Source organism: Anas platyrhynchos, chromosome 4 (genome assembly GCF_047663525.1).
Source record: "Anas platyrhynchos isolate ZD024472 breed Pekin duck chromosome 4, IASCAAS_PekinDuck_T2T, whole genome shotgun sequence".
NCBI classification, from domain to species: Eukaryota; Metazoa; Chordata; class Aves; order Anseriformes; family Anatidae; genus Anas; species Anas platyrhynchos.
In genome coordinates this window covers 13,569,161-13,591,106 of record NC_092590.1, presented here as the reverse complement: position 1 = coordinate 13,591,106, position 21,946 = coordinate 13,569,161, and the positions used below count along the sequence as shown (strand labels likewise).

Sequence of the window (21,946 nt, the reverse complement as noted above, 5' to 3'; positions counted from 1 at the left end):
GGTTTGGGGGTCTCTTGCCACCATTTTTTGTTTGTTTGTTTGTTTGTTTGTTTTTTTATAATTGTAGAGTAAAGGAGGAGAAACTAAAGGAGGAAGAGGTTAAGAGGTTTGTTGATATGAAACTGTTTGAAACTGGAACATAGTAGGCAGTAGAAGCAAGAAACTAAATGGAAAAGAAGCATGAGCATGTGTGTAAGCAGCTGTTTGCAGGACAGAAAGCTGAAAATAAGCTTGGAGCCCAATGGTAAAGTAATTTAAGTTGTATATACCACTTATCAGAGCCACAGTGAACTCATTCACAGTTGATAGAGAGTTTTGATGAGATCTGCTGGTAAGGTAGACATCCCTTGCTCCTCTACAGAGTGATCTACACAGAGTATCACAGTATGTGTGTTAACAGTTCAGAAAGCTTATTGTGTTAAATTAATTGTATGATTTAAAAAAAAAAAAAAAGGCTCTACAGCCATTCCCATAGTACAGCCTGCAGTACATAGTACTATGGGAATGAAGCAAAGTTGCATAGATTCTTTATTTTCTTTATTTGATGCATGTCATATGGAAAAATGAGGCAGAGGAAGAGAAAGCAAAATACTCTGGGAGACTTCACTATAGAGAATTAGCCTTTGCTGAATATCTAGTGAGTCATACAAACTTACAATTTCATGCTTATTTTTTTTCCAGATCCATTACTTGAATAGATGAGGTTTGACTTGAGCAAGTTCTGAGTGGCCATAGTGTTAATAATATCATTGCAAATGCGCTACATAGAGATATGTAGTGAGTTCTGAAATACTGTTTTCTAGCTAGCCAGCTACAATTAATTGACTCACGGGCAATTTAACCTTTAATTGCTGCCCTTCAGTTCCTTGTGGATAATATGGACCACCTTGTTTTACAGGAGAGTTGTGAAGATAGATTAATTATGTTTGCTTAAAAGAGGAGTACACTAAGATAATACAATAAGAGAACCATCGAAAGCCCATGAGGAAAGTAGTAATTCGGTATTCAGTACAGACGTTGGATGGTGTCCAGTAAATACACTGTGGGATTACACTCTGAGTAGTGAATATGAAAAGAAATGATGAATAACTACCAATTGAATACTATCTATACCCTGCCTTGAACAAAACAGATGTCCTGTAGAAAGATAATGTTTGAATATAAAAAGAGAATATGCCATATGCATATAAGGATGTCGGGGAGAGTTGGTTTAGACAGAATTATTTCTGGAATCTTCCAAAGGCTAAGGTTTTGAATTTGCTACTTCTGTATTTTTGAAATAGTAAGACTTTTTGCTGTAGGAATATAAAATGTATGATACCTGCATTTTATAGGATTTCTACCTTTAATTTAGTCTACTGATTTAAAACACATATTGGAAATTTTCTAGAAGGAAAACAAGTATTGGTATAATTGCAAGGTAGTATATGAAAGATGAGGTCATGAGTATATAGAAAGAGTGTTATATAGTCACTGAAATGCAATGAAATTGCACTGAAAATTCACTGAAATGCACTGAATTTTCTAGAACTAAATTTAGTATACGTAATAAGACTGCACTAATAATTGCTTGATCAGTGGACACAATGAACGTGGCATACCAAGAGATGTCACAGACTTGTCAGAAAACACAGGAAAAATGTGTTATTTCAGTTTATCGTGATTGCTGCCTCCCCATGTCAGCTGGGTAGTTGTCAAGTCGCTTCAGACTAAACTTTCAGTCACCATAAATGACTTTTCATTGAAAAAGCTAATCAAGGAATCAATAGAGGGGCAGTTTATTGACATAGTGTTATTATACCAAGGTAAGTTCTGTAACAACATGCTTAAATTCAACATCCTTTCAGGAACAATAAAAATTGGAAGAATCAATACAGTAGTACTTCTACAGATTGGAATTTTAGAAAAAACGAAGATGTTGAAACAACTAAGAGAGGGAGCTAAAAAGTCATATTCACAGGTGACATGAATATTGCTTAAAGTACTGGAAATATAAAACAAATGCATTAAAGCATTTTAGAAGTACTAAAATAAAAAAAAAAAATCATTGTTAAACACCAAGATTACAGAGATTACTATGTACACAGACATTCTTCACAAAGTTGAATTCCATTCAAATAAGATTTATTTTTACTTCTCAACTTAATTTGGTAGGGTATGCAGTAAGAGCATATATACAGAGCAAACAAGATTGAGGAAGAATTTCCAAAGACTTCTGTAAATCATTAGGGAAGGGATTCCTGTCAGGTAGTCTTAAAGCCAGTGGATTATCAGAATGTAAGAAGCTGAAGGACGGCACTCACGTGTACACACACACACACACACACAAAAGCTTTGTTGCAGTAATAGTAACTGTGAAATAAACTGGGCTGATTCCCGGGGGTGATTTTTTTTTTTTAATTGTTTGTTTGTTTTCAAGAATGTAATTTAGTAGAAGAGGCAGCAGAGCAAACTGACAAAATAAACAGTAAATATTGAATAAAATATCTGAACTGAAGAGTTCTAGAGGACACTTAAGGGTGAAATAGTTAAATTGTAACTGTATTTACTGTGTTGCCTCTTGCCTAACACTTCTTCAATATCAAAGGGTTGGAAAATATTAATGTGATGTTAAGCTATAAAACAGTTTCTTGAGAGTATCCGGGGAATTACTAACCAGTAAGCCTGCATTCAGCAAACTGATAGAAACTATAACAAGGAGTAGTTATTGGACATATAAATACCTACAATATGCTGGGGAGCACTCCACATGGCTTATTTAATCATTTCTCATTGTTACAATTCACTTTGGGGGCTAGAGTGGTACTATTGATAGAACTTAGGTTTCCAGAAATCATTTGATAAAGTATCTCACCAAAATGAATATTGAAAAAGCTAACCTGCCCTGAGAGAAAATAAGAGGTATTTAACATCGGTAAATATTTATGTCAAAGAAAAACAGCACCACCGGCAAAAACAGGTAGGAATTAGTGTTCATGTTGTTGTTCGTTTGTTGATTGTCTGGTTGTTTGTTTTTTTTTGATTAGTTTTGCTGTTTTAGTTTTGTTGTTCTAATGGAGAGAATATCACAGCATTTTGCAGTGGGGTCTGAGCATTCTGGAGAAATGGGTTTAAAATGAGTAATTATGAAATTCTCCTGAGGTTGCCAAGCTAGTCAGGGTAACATAGAGAAGAAGCAACTTCTAAGAACAATAAATGCAGATGAAGTCTAAGTAAATGCAAGGAGCTGCACAGGGAGGTAAAAGAAATTCCAACTGCAGCCATACACAGTGGTAGGTAAACTAATTAACTACTGCTTTTTAAGGATGGGATACTGGTGCTGCAGTGAAAATTTCTAGGCAGATGTTCTCTCAGTCATTTGTGTCTGATAATAAAAAAATAAATAAATAATAAAAGGCAGCATTCACAATTATTGGGAAAGAGGGGGGGAAAATCCCATAAACATTTTACTGCCTTTCTGTAAATGCACATAATGTCTATGCATTTAAGACTATCTCCTAAGGCTGTATTAGAACTTGCAGGGTTAAAAAGAAGAATGACAAAGGTTATTAAAGAATTGTTTTATCCTAAGTAGCAATTGACTAATCAAGGACTCTTCAGACTAGGGCAGATATGACAGGAATCTAGAAATCATTGTTAGGTTGAGGGAAGATGAACGGCGAATTATTATTTACAGTTTCTTCCTTGACAAGAACAATAGGTCTTCAAATGAAGCTAGCAGAAAGCAATTCCAAAAGGAGAAAGAGGAGATGCTCCTCAGAAGACATAATTAAGCTGTGCAAAGCTGTACTGTGAGAGGTTAGGAATGCTGAGTGTTTTTTTTTGTTTTTTTTTTTTGTTTGTTTGTTTTTTGGTGTTTTTTTTGTTTGTTTGTTTGTTTGTTTGTTTGTTTTTGGATCTGAAAAAGCAAATGGACAAAATCAGGGAGAAAAAAAAAACAGGGCTTTTCAATTCAAATGTAACTCTACTGATTGGTAAAGTTCTTAAGCATCAAATCACCGAAGGTAAAAAGCTTTAGATGATGAGACAAGTATGGGAAAGGAGAGGCAAAGTGTAGATTTATGATAAGACTAAGCAAATAATAATTCTTAATAAGTTCTTGAAGGTCTTTTCCAACCTTAATAATTATATAACAGTGGTGAGGAAGCTGTGAATGTGATATATGAGAAAGGGTAGAGACAGAGAGGTGGGAGCAAAGCTGGTAGCAACTGCAGGTAGAATAGCAGCAAGAATGGGACGTTGGCATCTATGCTAAGTAGCACTGATGTTATTTAAGTATGAGAACCACAAAAGAACGGCAAAGAAACAGAGTCAAAAATTGATATATTTTGTGTGTATAACAATATATCATTCTTGCATTAAATTTTAGAAAGGCTATTGATTCTAATCTGGTAGTACAATGTAGGTTAGTTGATTTGAAATATTAGATTGACTGAATATTTTTAAAGTACAAAAATTATATTTAAGGCATGTTTGCAGGCTGTTGTTTTTAAAGAAAGTAACATCAGGGAACTTCTAGAATTGGAACAGTGTTGAGATTTAAACTGAAGTACAGTGAAAGTTTCTGAAGTGTGTGTTTTCTTGCATGTATTATAAGGAAGTAGGGATCATCAGCTAGCTTATTAGATTTGCAGAGCACATAATGTAATTTAATTCCCGGCCTTGTCATAGAACTCTTATATCAATAATATATACGTATTGGTTTTGTGTTATTTTGTTCTCTTATTCGTTATTTTGTCATTTGTTAGCATACAGTCAGTTTAACTTGTTAGCATAGCAAGAATCAACAGAAACATCAAAATCTTGAAGGTATTCAAGTAGAAATGAATCTGTGAGCTCCAGAGCTGCATGTTCTTTAGGAATATTCCCCAGTGAATGAAATGATATTACAAGCTTTCCAAAAAGTTTATTACAGAGAGTCTCAGGAAAGGCCACTGAGTATGAGGTAAGTGACTGTTTTACATTAGGCTGAGACACAGAATTAGGCTGATAAACACACTGCTTTCAAAGGCGTGCAGAAGTTGAGCTCAAAGTCATAGCTAATGAAAGGAGCAGGAAAGAGGACATTGTTTATTGAGTAGCATTTTTGGCCAAATCACTGGTGAATCCTTAATATAGTTATTTCCAATGTGTTGTTAATTGAGGCATGCAAAGTACCTCACAATTACATATTTCATATAAAACAGAAATTATCCAGTGGAATGTCAGGTCAAGGAACATTGCTAAATCATGTTGATTGCCTTCTAACATCTGCTAGCAAAAGGTGATTTTGTGGGGTACAGTCTTGCTAGATCCATTTGTCTTTTGTAGATTTAAAAGAGGATTAGCTTCCCTTTGAAAGCTGATTTCTTTGATTACTGCTATGCATGGTTTTATTTCCAAACTAATATTCTATGCAGAATGCATTGCACATGACTCTTAAGTAGTTCTGTTGTTTATTTGTCCCGCTGCAGTGGGAGCTGGTTCAGAATGAGAATCTTGTATTAAGTGTTGGACAAGTGTTAGATGCAAAGTGTGAAACCAAAGAAACCACAAGCTTTACCGGAGTTTTTTGTTGTTGTTTTGTTTTGTTTTGTTTTACTGCAGATAGCTTATTCTCAACATTAAGAACTGTATTGCGTATGAAAATGCAAGTAATTCTGGCGTTTCAAGTTTTGAATGAGAAATAATCATTTTGCAATAGTTTTTTACAAGGAAGTTCTGTCTGTGGCTTAGGTCTTAAATGTTATTCAGGACTGTGATGGTGATTTTTGGGCCAGCCTGATCAGGTTGTCTGGTAGCTGGTAGTTGTTTGCCTGCATAAAATGTTATCAGTTATTCTAAGGCTATTTGACTTCATTATGCTTATAAAGAGCTTAGATCTTTGCCTGATTGGATTTTCTTATACTGCATTTTTTAAATGCATTCTGATCCAAAGAAAAAAAATCTGTTTTCCACATATGAAACCTCTTCTGTCTGTTGTATTTATTCATATTCTGTACATTTTCATTGTGAATGGAAAAGCAATTACTCAACCCCTCATGTTTAGAGGTTTTTCAGTGGCCTTGTGATGTTACTTCTGTTATCATTCATTTCTAGAAATCTTTTTATTTGTAGCTTTATGAAATGCTCAAACCACATATCTGCGTCAGTTTTATCTGTCTGGCATAGTCAGTCTGTCTAGGTGTACTTATCAGTGGTAAAAGAACATTGCCTGTCTAAAAACAGTTATCAGTGATAAAAGGACTTCTGCAGAATAGGAAGACAAGGAATATTTTACAGAGTTGTAGAGATATTCAGAAGTACGTTTTGCATTTATGAATCTCAGGGCCTGATACAATTCCTATTGAAATTAATCTGAAATAGTAATTTCAGGTGGATAGCGTTTCGTTTCAGGCGTTGGTCAGGAAACAGCAGAATGGAGTTGCATTTTAGGTAGGAATCTTATGATTCTTTGCAGCCTTGTATTGGGTCTGGCTGGAATGTTAATTTTCCCAGCAGTAGCCCATACAGTGCCGTACTCTGTACTTGTAGCTGGAACAGCAGTGTTATCACACCAGTGTTGTGTCTGCTGCTGAGCAGCAGTGGCACAGTATTAGGCCTTTCTCTAACCCTCCTAGGGGGTGGGCAAAAGGTGAGGAGAGAAACATCACTAGGGCAGCTGGCCTAAACCAACCAAAGGGATATTCCATACCATCTGGTGTCACACTCAGCAATAAAAGGTGGAAACAGGAAGAAGAGGGGAGGGGTGGGCTCTCGTTTGGAAGATGTCGGTCCTCCTCTCGAACACCGGCTGCGTGCGTTGAGGCCTTGCTTCAAGGACGTGGTCAATCAGCGCTCATTTGTGGGAAGTAGAGAGTAATTTCTTTCCTCTGCACTTCCATATAGCCTTCATTTATTTTGTTTGTTTGTTTTCCTCCCTTCTTTTTATTTTCCTTTTTTCCCCTCCCTTTCCCCTTTCCCTTTTTATTTCCCCTTAGTTAAATTGTTTAGTTCATGGTAGTCTTTAGTTAATTATTATAATTATTTCCCTTTAATTAAATTATCCTTATCTCAACCCGTGAGTTGTTCTTTGCTTTACTTCTCCCCCTCCTCATCTAAAGGAGGGGGAGTGAGAGAGCGGTTGTGGGGTTTAGCTGCCCAGTACGGTAAAACCACCACAAGCCTGATTCGCCATTATGCAGTACATGCTGGACTGCTGTTAAGTCACTTCAGGTCTGGGATGCCAGAAGAATTTGGATTTTTTTCTTTATCCTAAGCAATTCAACATGGTGAAATGTCACTGGCTAAAGGTAGAGGTATATTTTAGGTCCTCACACCTGTTTGAAGAATCTATACCATCTGCCCAGTATTTCTGAGAACTGACTAATCTAGTATTTTATTGCTCTGAATCACTGACAGGGAACTGACACTACACATGCTCACATGCTGTCATCCTTCATTTGATGAATACCAACAAAATGTAAAAAGTGCTGACATAATAAAACAGTAATTTATAGGCCTCTCGATTGATAGTTTCCTTTAAGCAGTGTTGTGACAAAACAGTATAAACCATATTTCTTAGTTTGTTTTTTTTTCAGTACGTAACTATATATGATTCCTCCCTCCCCCAGCCCCATTGATTTCAAATGCATTTGAGTTGTCGCAAGAAAGCTTGGATAGATCATCAGAACTGAAACATGGCGAGGGGAAGGTTATTTTTTAGTACAATTTGAAAATATACCAGGTATATTTTACACTTTTCTACATAAGTTATGTAGATTTTGAAAATGTATTCTTTGGTATGTTTTTCATTTTTGTAGGTCTTTTCAGGTGTTTTTTTTTTTTTTTTCTTTTTTTCCCCTATCTTTCTAGATTGTTTTTCCTTTCAGTTGTAAGAATGACACTGAAATGTTTTCCTTTGCATCAAAACAGCTTCTGAAATGTGGAGAGGTTTTGTTTGTTTGTTTGTCTGTTTTATGTTTGTTTTTCATTTTCATTGACATGAAATATATACAAACACATCAGAGGTTTTTGTGGAGTAAAGTTCTGGTGTTAAATGTTTTTTGTAAATGCTTTTACACTAAAGATTTGTTCCTAAACATACGCAACCTCACACATTTAAAATGTTAGGCTAATCATAAATTTATATACAGATATCTTTATTTACATAAAGGCAGACATGGTTTAAATAGGAAAAAAAAAAAAAAAAAGAGTATTTTTATTATGGGGTGTTAAAGTATGACAAATAACAGTAAAGAATTCACTGATATTTCCAGAGGAAATCTTAATTCATTTGGAAAAATACCAACAAGATGCTAAAAGAGACTGACGAAAGATAATTACAGTTGCTTCATAGTTAAATTTTCAGCTGTGCACTGAATAATAGAAGGATTTTTCTTTTTTTATTCATCATTCCTTCTCACGGAAGACCTAAACTTGAAAGATTCATTAATGTTTTCTATAATTATATGTGCTTCCAATAAAAATTTGTTTTTACTTGATATAATTACCATTTGCATGTAGTAATTGAAATAAATTTGCTTATGTAAATCAGAACACTTCTTAGCATATAAGCTACTTTTAATAGCCATGTAATTTTATGAAGTTCTTTATTCCTTTAAACCAGATCTTGTTTTCTAATTTGCATACGCCTAACATGCAAATTACTCATATTGCCCATATCTCACTAATGTTTTACTTAGTTTTAATTGCTAAACTTCTTTTCATGTGCTTTGAATGGGAGAGTTACACAGACTTTCACACTTCTGGCAAATGGGATTTTATTTTATGAGCCGTTACATGACAGAGAGTCCTCCATTGAATTAAGATTAGAAAATCAGATTCAATAGCAAACCCTGTGCTGCTCCTTTCCTTCAAGAGAGTTCATGCAGTAGCAGAGATGATGAATTTAGGCATACACCACACAGTCTCTCACTCCAGTAGTCCTTTTAATTACACAAAGGAAGATTTAATAAAGAAGAAAAGTTGCCTCTTTGTCTCCTGTCTTCCACGGCCATCACTAAAACTGATGCAGTCCGCTGCTGTTGTTCTGTTTTCTTTTTAGAGTATCTAGTGATGTCAATACAGTGACCCAGCATAGTTCTTAGATGAAATTTGTTGCTTACTGGTGCTGTAGGATGTGAAGCTGGGAGGTGAACCTTTGCTCTAGAGGAACTTTGAATGTTTCACGATTATCAGTCCCTTGCTAATTCTTCCTTACTCAATTCTATTTTTTATGGTCTTGTTTGACGTTTTTGGCAGCTCTGTTAATTAAGCAGAAGTTATCCCTGATTAATGTACTGTAAGCTGCTTCTGAAGTGCTATAAATAATGTGGTGATTAATTGGTGTATCCAAATGCAGTCATCCCTTAGCATACTTCACAGATGGATTGTTTTGGTGATGTCCCGTTCTCATATGTATTACAGACATTGATTGCAGAAAAACTTATTGCTCCATTTTTCTGTTTTCTTCCGAATAATTCATTTCTTTTGATCATTAGGGCAATTGGTATAGAGAGGTCATTTTGAAGGTGCAAGCATAATATTTCTGCAGATTCTACATAATAGGCACTGCAGTTGAAAAAGAATAGCACAGAATGTTTCAGCTGTGGAATTTTCAAATCTTAATGCATGAACTTTTTTTGGTTATGAATTTACTAACCATACACAAAGCAAATACACTTCCTGGAGGATAAGGAAAATATTTCAGTATCAGTTGGTAAAACAACTGTGATTTTAAAGTTTTTCTTGCCAACAAGGCATACAATATGCAGATAGAGATGTGATTTTTTTTTTTTTTTAAGAGTTGGTAGCATCCAATTTGTGTCAGAGAAAAGGCTGAGAATAATGAACTGAAAGCTTATATTAGTACTTCTGAATGAATCATCTTTATTGTTTATTTAAGATTCTGGTTTTAAACATATTAACTGGAAGGAGACTAGTAGTGCAAAAAAACAGCGAAGATTTTCAGAGTTTGTCCCTTTCAGGAAAGGAATTCTCTGTAGCACAACAGAACTGTTTTACTTGATTTCAGATTTGGCTAACTCTTTTGGTTCTATTAACATTGAGAGAAAGCCAATTATCTCATCCCACACCTGTGAATAGGGTATTTTAAATCATATGTGTGTGTACACATGCATGCATGAAGAAATCTGTGGGAAAGGGATGGCACTTGGCAATATAGAAAGACAGAACCCTGGCTTGAAATCAAAGATTAAGAGGATGGTTGGATATTTTCATGCAGATACGTTATTAGAGTAACCTGCTACAATGACTTCTGTACAATGGTGGACACTTTATTGGTCGTGGTTTTGTATTGGCCATGAAGGCCTCTCTGTTTGCTTCATAGTCCAGTGGATCTGACTCTGGCTGTGTGTCAAGGACTGGAGCAGTGAAACAATGTGGTTCAGAAATTCTGGACTGCTACTCTCTGTGAGGTATGGTGTTTGTCCAGATGGGATCTCACTGAAAGACAAGTCTATTATTACAGAGGAGGGGGTAGGAATGACTGATATTTATAGGAAAATTCTAATCTTCAGCTGATTTTAGTGAGTTAATTAGTTGTCTTGATTCTAACACAAACATTTAACTCTCTCAATGAAACAGTAGTGGCCTCTTCTTAACACTGTTGCTGTTGAGTCATAAAGACTATTGTGTCTGAATTAGGAGACTGTCTGCACAGCACAAATTCATAACATAATCTACTGTTTGCACTAAGAGGCAATAATGTATTTCTGTAATTGTCTTCAGTAATTCAGAGAGTAGAGGAAAATGAACTGTTAATGTGTCTTTTTTTTTTTTTTTTAAGTGGTCATGTTTTTTTCTTTACTGTCTTGGTATCGTGTTTGTATTGATGTGCAAAAAGCATTATTTGATAACAAAGAAGTTAAATCTTTCTGCATTTGCAAGCACCAAAACAAATAAATAAATAAAATAGAAAAGGTAACATAGAAAGCCTGGATATCAGCAGTTTAACGATTTGTAGAAAAGTTCAGTTGCAGTGGCATTTGAAATAGCCCTAATTATTATTGATAATTCTATCTGATCTATTGTTGTCTTTAGCTTAATTATGTTAACATGCTTTTTGTTTGACAGTATATGCTGAAGGATAAACTAATTGCCATTGAAGTCAGTGGGAGCTGGAAAAGATCCCAGTCCTGCAAAGATTTACATATCATGTTCACATTCAAGTATGTGAGAAGCTCTGGTATCTACAGGGAAATCTTTACATTTGTAGCAAATGATGCACATATGTAAGTCTTTGCAGAATGGGAATTTAGGACACTTCCTTGTTCTTGACAGTCTTTGTTCTGATCTCAACTTTTTACTTCTTTCAGTATGTTTGAGAAAGTACACCATATTGCTCCAAAAGGCTTTTCCACCCATTTGAATTGGTACAGTAGATGCATAATTATGTAAGAAAAGAAGATAAAAATAAAATACTCCACCACGTATTTCCTGAATTGATACCACAAACGTACAGCTCTTTTTACATGGCCTATATTTAAAAGGGCTCTCATACAATATTTATTGTATGTTTATAGTGGGCCAATATAATTCTGCTCATAAAGTACAAGCAGATAGTGCTGAGAGCACTATGAATAATAGTATTTAAAAAGTATTTAAAAATAAAGTATTTTAAAAAATAACCTGTACATTAGGGCATATTTAATTATAAAATTTCTTAGGCCTCAGAAATATCTTTGCATTCTTTTTGCATGCACAGTTTAGATCAGTAATTATGAAAACATCAAGTATAGCATACACTCAAACTGCAAACACTGCTAATAAGAAGGGCAGTATATTTGCAAACAGACATTGCTCTCAACCAAAAAATCATGTCTTCACAGACACACTGTTCATTCTAGTAGGAGTTTAAAACAAACAAACAAACAAAAACAAAATAAACAAAGCAGTTTAACAGGAGCTTAAATGACTAACATTTTTCAACAGTCTGTTACTTTTGAACATTTTTCCAATTAGTGCTCTCCTTGGTACAAGAAGACAAAATGCTGTTGATACATCAGCAACATAAGAAAGCAGAGTAAAATCCTAAATCTTACGGAAAGTGCTTCTCTTCCCTTCCCATGAGAGGTATATTGTTAGATATGTCCTAGAAGTAAGCAAAAGAAGTTGAAGTCTAAAATCAGTTCAGTCTTTTCTCCAGTTCTGGTTCTCACAAATGATGTCATGTGCTACCAAAAGTTTGAGAGAACTGAAATGTGAAAAACTTATTGAGAAGATGCCTTTTGGCTGAGGAGAAAGCCCTGAGAGCAATTACTAAACTAAGGGTATAGTGTCAGATTCAGTGGGTAGGGAGATAACAGAATAACTATGAAGAATGACTTAGTGATTTGTAAGACAGGATCAAGGAGAAAAGGGCATGTGAGGACTTGCAAAGCATTATATATAATTTCTGTACTGAAACGTACAAAAAGAAATGATGTGAATGCAGCTGATAGCTGCTAACTGTGAAATAACTTTGGTACGGCTAAATGTGTGAGGAGAGAAAAACACTTCAGAGTGGAAGTCTGGTGATCCTTGAAGAAAAAGGATGGTGGTCCATAATGCGAATACAATTAAGAAATGAACAATATCATACCACTACAGGAGGCAGACTATATTTGAAAAGAACTTGTCTTGTGGTGAGCTACATGTTAGCAAGAGGTATTGTTTCACTACACCTGCTACTGGACATTATGGGAGTAATAATAAAGAAAGTAACATTTTGAGGCTGTTCAATTAGAGTTGCCAAAGACTGAACTCTGTCTCAAGAAGTATGCACTGTAAGAAATACAAGAAGCTGACTTTTTTATCTTTTTTTTTTTTTTAATTAATCTAGTATTTGATGATCTCAGCTTTGCTATTCTATGTTGTTTTCCACCTTCATGCTTCATTTCCTCAAAAGAACACAATCCAAATCCTCCATTTGAGTGAATTCTGTTCTTTTCCCATATTGACATAATTGTATAAAATAATTAGGTTTTCTGCTGCTATCCTGGGGAATCAGAAATACAAGTCTATTAAGCTTTTTAATTAACTGTTAAAAAATGTAGTTCTTTTAAGTGAAGTGACGTAGTACCCTCTAAACTGTAGCATATGTAGCATAAGAGCTAGGGTAGAACACATTTTTCTTTGCCAAGTGACCTAATTTATGATTTAAGATGCAGTAGATATACTGTCAAATATCAATATATTTTTTTAATTTGTCATCCAGAAAGAAGTGTTATATACTCACCTTTCAGAAGTTTAGAATTCAAGGTCAAGTTAATTTTAAAATACAGTTTGCAAGTAAAGTTTTATTGAAACAGCTTTTATAAAGGTGGCAACTTTTACAGTGGCCCTTTTTAATTGAAAGAACATAAATTACACATTTCTGAGGGCATAAAAATTATGACAAACTGCATTTCCTGGAATAAGGACACATAGTTTCTCTTGCAGATGGAAATTTATATTTTTCAGCACACAATTCTAGAGTCAGTAAAACTCGATTTCTAGTCATATTTAACACTTTATTTTGGACAGCTTTTTCTACCTAATGGGCTGGTTAGCCTATAAGAAAACTAAAATCCAACGACAATTAATAAGATATATGTATTCTATTTTGGTTGAAGAAATTTACTTTCTATAGTCAGCTAAGAAAATAGACTAAAATTGTAATAAAGTATGTGTGTATTAAAGTACACATAACCTGTAAAGTACACAGTAACCTGTTTAAAGAAGGTTAAGTTCTGCATCTTATTTTTACTTTTGGATAAACCACTCCCTCACTACCCAAACATTCCCTGGGGATGAAATGAAGAAGCAAATCATAATCGCCTGCCTTAGTTTAAATTTCAAGTAGCTAACTTGAATCATTGAGTTGTTCTTTTGAGGTAAGTGGGATTATGTGCTTAAAATTAATCATTCATTTATGTACCTTGTAATGGAATGATTTTAATTTGCAAGAACACTGAAATCTTCTGACTATATATACATATTAAAAAAAAAAACAAACAAAAAAAAAAAAGAAAAAAAAACTTCACAGACAAAGTTCATATCCATTATGTCTGTCTGTCATGTACGTATGAAGAAATTTACCAGAAGTGTGCTACTGGTTAACATTTTCAAACAGACATTTCAAACAGAAAAATTTCAACAAAAGTACTGTTGTGAAGCTATACATCTAGCTATGCAAAAGAATTTTGAAGGCTTCCTCCAAACCTTCCTGCCTGTTTGGTGCTCTGCCTAGGACAGACTGAGATGCGATATCACAATACATTAATCTGTATACATTAAAAAAAAAAGAAAAAAGTTAAATAATAATCAGACCTACCACTACAACAACTGATTTATAACTATCTGATTAATAGGTGTAGATAGATATTGTAGACAGAAGTCAGTTAAATTTTGAAGTTGAATGCTTGTTTGCCATAGACAACACTGCCTCTGGGCCCCCTGCAAGGCTTCAGCCAGGCTGTAGCAATATAGCAATATTGGTTATTTGTCCAGAAAAAAAGGGATATATATCTATATATCTATATCTATATATATAACCAAACCAAAACAACAACAGATTATATTTTGCAAACATTAACTACCTACAGTTATGAATTCAACGAAATTGTTATTTCCTGAACTAACCTAATTCCAAAGTAATCAGCAATAAGTGGGTTATTGTTAGCTCTAGATTTTTTTTTCTCCTCTGAAAGTACCAAATGTACTGACTGAAACATAATAAGATTCAAAAACTTTTACCTTAAAATTACTATAGTTACCAAAAATAATAAAATTATATTTAATGTCCCAAGTGCTCTACAAAATAGTTAGAGCCTGTTTTTTCATCTTTGAATGGTACTTAAGGTGGTAGGTGGTGAAGGGAGGTAGTGAGATTTCTTTCCCCAGCTTTGGGGAGAAGGCAGAAGTAGTTTCTGTGCTCAGAGTACAGCAAGGCGTGGGTCAGGGTACTGGTGGATATCTCAGCCTTATGTGAGAAGAGCTGAAAGATAATGGAAAATAAGAAGATGCTTTTGGCCAGATGCATGGGTTGCAATAGAAGAAGCACGTGCAAAATGTGTCATCATTCCAAAATATGTGTAAAGATGTTAATATTCTCCTATGAACATCAATAAGCTCTAGCATGATTATTTCTAAACCAAAATGCTTCTGTTTTAATCATCATTTTATGACTGAAGGCAAAGAAATGAGACACAATCGCTTTTTTTTTTTTCCTTTTTGTTTGTGTGTGTGTTTGCGTGTGTGTGTGAAACTGTGCAATAGATTAATGCCTCAATTTCCCATGCTGGGATATGAAAATGTTGTTATTACTATGAAAAAGTTATCTTATACAAGAAACCAAGATTTCAGTGATCACTTCTCTGTGATGCAAAGCAAAAGCAAAGTATAAACAACATAAATTTTATATGCATATTCTTATATGTAAATTTTTAGTCTTTATGTTGATCAGAATTCATCTCTGTTGTGTTTCAATATACATTAAATATAATTATGTTACACATTTCTAGACATTTACATATATGTTGTTTATAACTTCAGTAGGGGAAGTAACTAATTATGAGAGAAAAGACAGACATCTGGGGAAGTATGTTTATTTGCTTATTGTTATCACTACACATAATTAATGTAAACCATTGCCATTGCCTTGGTTTAGCCCTGGTTAAGGAAAGTTTGAATTTGTTAATGGTATGTTTTGACTGAAAATTTATATTTTCCCCATTTTTAAGCTTATGCTGCTAAGATCATTTTCTCTGTATACAGAAAAAAAAAAATAATTAAAAAGAATCACCTTGGTAAACTGGGATAAGTTTTGTGTTTGGAAGAGAGTGTAGCTTATGAACTTACAGCCTTTAAAGCATATAAATATTACAGAGGATTTTGGAAGTAGCCTTCTTAAACTTGGAGTGGGAGACAGCATAATATATGTATCGGAGGGCAGTGTGTATTCCTGTCTGCTCTTCTGACACACCCTTGAGTCTAGGAATGAAATGGCATTACAGCATTATGCTTTGGCTAATAGAAAATGTCTCGAGTAGAAGCAAAACAGTAGCTTGCTGTGGCTTTATTATGAATTACAATACACTTTTAAACAACATTTAAGTAAAGGTGTATTATGTGAGATGTGCTGTCATTGAAATCAATATTCCCTGAGTTGCTGAGTTGTTACTTCCAGTGCAAGCACAGACTTGTAAGTGTAGAGTTAAATGAGAGGTATGTGTGAAAGAGAAAGGAAGGAAAAGAAACAAATCAACAAAGCTAACAATAGAGGAAAAAAGAAAATACAAGATGTTTGTGGTAACAATTAAAGAAGTAGTCTCTATAATAGAGATTCTGAAGCCATTCTATATGCTTCTGGGATGAATTCAGAGGCTAAACCAGCTGTAGACAACTTCTTGCAGCTTCTTTTACCTTTCTGTTTATATGTCAAGTTGGGTAATATGTTTTATTTCCTACTAACATGCACAAACCTGTATCTTGTATCTGTAGGCACCAAGTTCATTTTTAGCTTGCTTCTTTGTCACCTGCTTTACATCTTGCCTAAAGCTCATGGGAGGAATACAGTCTAAGTGATTTTCCTTTTCTCAGGGCAAGGCTTCTGTCTACCTGCCTACTAGCTCTTGATTGAAAGGTGGCTGTGGCCACTTGTGCTGCTTGTGCCTCATGTATCCCAATGTGTAAATAATGAGCTACTACAAAAGAAGTGCACCCTCACTGTGACACCCATAGTAGTGCTCCCACTTCCTGATGGCTGGTTGCACTCCCCATCCATAGAAGACCCATTGTAAGCATTCTCTTCCGTTATATACGCTTCATCACACAGTGTTAAACCCCTTGGCTCCTTAACAGAGAATGTCTATGTCTACATTCCTAGCAGTGTCAGTGCTAAATAAACCATGCTGTCTTTATCTTCAAAATGTTATGAATTACTTTGTATCACTAGTAACTGTACTGTGCATCCAAACATGTTGAGTTTTTTGAGGATACTGTAACTGGATTAGCAAAATTCAGACATGATTGTAATTTAGGTTACTAAACAGTTCATGATGTTCTTGATAACAACTTTGAGGAAAAGTTTATTATTATTATTATTATTTTATGAAGGATAAAAACTGACTCTGCTTTGAGCAAGAGGATGGGCCAAATCACCTGCCGAGATGCCCTTTAACCCTCATTATTCTAAGAAAAGCGATTACTATACGTTTCCAAATTCCATGGGCAGATCTTCAGCTGTCATGAATCAGAAGACTTCCTTTAGAAACAATAAGCTCAGGTCACTTCATACAGCCTGAATGTTTTTCTTAATTAAAAATTGCTAGCTTAAAAAAATAGTCATATTCATCCTTATTTATATGCTTTCACACAGGGTCTAAAATTTTGCTATAAGTATATTTGCACCTCACAATTCTTTGTAATATTATAAAGTACTGTAGATGCTGGTTAAAAAAAAATCTGTTACCTAGCAAAAAGATCCAGGTGTCCTAAACCTTAATTTCCAGCTATAATCACTTGACTACACTTTCTCAACATGAACTATCATGCAGAATGGCTGTGCACCAGGATGTGTACAATTCTCACAGCACTCTGTGTAAATAATCATCTTTATTCCAAATTTGTATTATAGGTATACTGATTTAAAAAAAAAAAAAAGAAAGAAAAAGACTTCATGTCACAGGCACAGCAACTTTTCCATATACTTTTCTATATAACTCTGTCATGCACTATGACCTTCAGTACAGTGTTGCATCTCACACAACATTGGAACATGTGAAAGCTGTGGGAGAATCACAGAATTGTAGGGGTTGGAAGGGACCTCAGGAGATCATTGGGTCCACCCCCCTTGCTAAAGCAGGTTCCTTATAGCAGGCTGCCCAGGTAGGCGTCCAGGTGGGTCTTGAATATCTCCAGAGAAGGAGACTCCACAACCTCCCTGAGCAGCCTGATCCAGTGCTCCATCACCCTCACCATGAAGAAGTTCTTTGGCATGTTGTTGCAGAACTTCCTGTGATCCATTTTGCGTCCATTGCCCCTTGTCCTGGCAACATACCACGGAAAAGAGGTTGGCCAAACCCCTCTGTCTCCCATGAGATACCCCCAAGTAGTTCCCAGAAAAAGTTGAAGTTAGATCTCCAAAAGTCCAGGGTAGCAATCCTACTTTTTGCCTTACTTCATCTACTCCAGATCTTCAACTCCACCATCTCATGATCGCTGCTTCCCAAGCTGCCCCCAACCTTCATGTCCCCCATGTAGGTAAGAACAAGGTCCAGAAGCACCCCCCACTTTGTCAACTCCTCCACCACATGTGTCATAAAATTATCTTCAACACATTGTAGGAACCATTTGAACTATGTGTGCCTGGCCAAGTTCTGTCAAAAGATGTCTGGATAATTAAAGTCCCCCATGTAAACCAGCATCTGGGGTCATGAGGCGACTTCCAGCTGCTTGTAGAAGGCCTCATCAACTGCCTCCACCTGATCTGGTGACCTGTAGTAAACCCCCACAACAGTATCACCCATACCAGCCCACCCCTTAATCCTCACCTACAAGCTCTCCACTTGTTCTTCACCTCTGCCCAGGTGGAGCTGGGTAAACTCTAATTTCTCTATCACATAAAAGGGAAACTCGTCCTCCTAAATTCCAGTCATGTAGGCTGTCCTAGTGTGTCTCTGTGTTTGCAACGAGATAATGGCCTTGTGACTGTACGCAGATCTTCAGCTTGTCTTCTTCATTTTCCATGCTTTGCATGTTGGCGTGCAGGCACTTTAGGGTAGTAGCAGGCACAGTTACCTCTAGATGGACACAAGAAGATTCTGGATCAAGTATCAGAAACATTACTGTCTCCAAGGAGTGGAGGATGTATGCAATAAGAAGGTAAAGACATATTCCTTACATGTTGCTAGTGCTAGTTTTCTATTTTCTGTCTCAAAATTATTGTTGCAGACCTAGAAAGAACCTTTGACGTTCAAGAGACACAATGTGTCACAAAAACAGCCTGAGGAATGAGATGCAAAGGAGGAAGGATCTTTGTTTGTTCTTTGCATTCATTGCCATCTTTGTCTTGTTCTACTCACCAGCAAAAGTTATGGTTAAAAATATTGTTAAAATAGTATCAAGATGAGATAAAATTTTTATGAGTTTAGCTGTCACCCCAAAGCAGTATCACCTCCTGCAAATTGCTATGAATTTTAGATAACCCTTGTATTGGAGTATCTTATTAGGAGTAGCTGAGTGATTCAGACAGCTTATATATTGCCTTATAACTACGTACAGTTCATCCTTAATTTTTGCCCCTTTGAGTCTGAAAAAGTTACAGTAAGTATTTACTAACTCTGGGAAATGGAATAGGGATTTTCTTATCTGTTAGTAGTTTATGAAGTGCGCTTTCAGCTATTACTGTTGACTTTGACCAAGTCCACACTAAAGTAAATGATTCCCAAACCAAATGCAGAGTAGCCATTGTCACTGTTAGTCCTACAGCAAAGTGAATACTGTGGAGGGTCTTTTCTGTACCTCCACATCCCTGTGTCATGAAGATCATTTCTGGTGTGTGTGTGTTTGTTTGTTTTGGGGGGGTGAGGGGAGGGAGCAGGGAGGAAGCTGGTATAGACCAATTAAAATAGTGTGGAACTTGTATTGCAGTCTGCTGAAATTGTATTTTTATAGCAAGAGAAGAAGGGTAGGTGTTATGTGATATGGAGCTTAGTATAAGGGTATACGAGAATGTTCAAAAACCCAGAGGTTGCTGGGAAAGTGCCAGAAAAATTTGCCAGGTGGAGAGGGGTCAAATGTGATACAATACTGTTCATACTGCATACAGGGAATATTACTTTGAGGAAAAAAAAAAAGTCTCGGAATTATCTTGTTGACTTGTAAAGACAGTTGGGAAACCAGAAAAATTAGAAGACTGTGAACCGGCAGCTCACTTCTACAATCACAAAGTCATGATTGATAATGTAAGCTTGGTAAACTTAGACTGGAGGAAAAAATAAAAATAATAAAAAAAGAGGTTTTCCAAGCTCTGTTGAACATATCTTAAAAACTTAAATGGGGTAAACACATGAAATGGAAAAAGATGTCCTGCCCTACACAGGTTTTATGAGGTTCATAAAAAGTAATAATGTACTATAATAATGTACTACATGTACATTATATGTAACAATAATGTACATAATGTACTTCTCAGGTGACATTAGAGAAGAGGGATTAGTAGGAGCTTTTCTTAACTCTATTTGCTAATATGGTCAAGTATGAAGCAGGAGGGAAAAAGTAAAGAAGAGAAATTGACAGAACTGTTTTCTTCCCATGTAAAACATGAAGACTATTTCTGTGTCACACAATTATATAAAAAGTTAGAACTGACCCCTTTTTTTCTGATTTGTCAAAAAAAAGATAAGTGGCAAACAATGTCATTTGTTTCTATTATGGGAAACTTAGCCTTTAATAGCCTACTTAAAACATTCAGATATCCAGTTCTTATTTAAAAGAAAATCCTGTGTTCTGCTAACAGAAAACATTAGCTTCTGCTTTTCTTACAAACTCTCTAAAAACACCCCTGCTTTAATTAAATCCATTTCCAGTAGCTTTTTGAAAGTATCTTGTTGAATCTTTTCCCTCTGAGAAAAAAACAAAACAAACAAAAAAACAAAAACGAGTGAACTTTAAAGTTTTCCTCATTTTCCTCTTACTCATTAAAGCTAAAAGCCACATGAGAATATGTAGCATACCATTGTTTCTTTTTCTATTTTGTTCTGTACTTTGTAAGGCCTAGTTAATAGTAATAGAAATTGTTCTCACTTCAATCAAATATACTCTATAGTTTAAAAATAGCTACAGATCCTTTCCTTACAATAACACTTCTTGTAGTTCTAAATATTGTTTCATACCTCATATTGTCTGTTGAAGTCTTGAAAAGTTAACTTTTACATGTATTTTCACTGCTTAAATGTTATTTTAATTTGTAGATTCTTTTCTCATCTTTGCGGGGAGGGCAATGAAGAAAGAAATTTGAAAAACTTCATTTAATAGGAGTAATAATATATATTTTTAAATATCGTTTATTTTTCCTTCCTAGGGAATTAATTATGTCAGTTCCATTGAGAGCACTTGTCAACTTAAAGCTTTTAGTTTTACAGTCAAGTAATTAACAAGAGACTTAGTATCATCTATGTTAACAGATTTATGATGAAAGTTACATAGTGTAAAATTACTTCGCATTACTCCTGTCTGCATCACTGCTGCAGGAGTTTATGCACTTTACAATAAGAGAAAATAAGGATGACTTCCTCATAATAGAACAGAACTGTGTTTATAATAATGTTCAAATTGTCAATAATTGCTAAAATCACAGGAGCTGGGCTTCATCTTCTACTTGATGGATTGCATGTGTTGGAAAGGTCTGTCTGAGGGCACCTCCCTGCTATAACTTATTTGGAAGTCCTATTTGAAAGCAAGAGATCAGCTAAAAAGCTGATGCTGTGATGTAAATAGGAAATGTGATGGAAATCATGCAAAGGGGATGTACCAGATTTTTACTGACTCCCTGTAAAATGATTTCTACTTCTCAGAAATAATAGATAAGGCTGCTTTGTAACAAGGCTTAGTGGTCTTGAGTGGTGATTTCTGTGAGGATGTTTTTTGTCCGGGTACAGAAGAGGGGAAGGTGTAATGTGAATACATCTGAGTCAGCTCATTTATGAGTAGTGTCACACTTGGTTATGATAAGTGAATTTCATTCCAAAATGCCTTTTTTTTTTTCTTTTCCTGTCTGAGTGATAAGTCCCTTGGTGAAGGCTGCAGAGGGAGGCAAGTCCTGGAGAGAGAAATAAATAATACAGGTATCTCTGAGCATCAGTTTAGTACATGAAACACACTTTTTATCCAGTATAAGGTCTTACGTTACTCATGTGAAAGTTTAGGCTAAAACAGAAGTTAGCCATAGAGAAAGTACTATTTTTTTGTCTACTATGGAAAAAATGCCTCACTGTTTTACCTA

At 35.2% G+C, this 21,946-nt stretch overlaps 1 protein-coding gene across 4 annotated transcripts in view; it reads left to right on the top strand.

Annotated features, from left to right (window-relative positions):
- The window catches only part of GRID2 (glutamate ionotropic receptor delta type subunit 2), a 781,090-nt gene that overhangs the window by 107,599 nt on the left and 651,545 nt on the right, over positions 1-21,946 (top strand). Inside the window, exon 1 of one of the 4 annotated variants that reach the window (XM_027456333.3) lies at positions 18,571-18,825. The exons of the other annotated variants lie outside the window; for them this stretch is intronic. The gene's annotated coding sequence lies outside the window, so the exon portion shown is untranslated. Of the gene's footprint in view, positions 1-18,570; positions 18,826-21,946 lie in introns of those variants that run through there. 4 annotated transcript variants of the gene reach the window in all.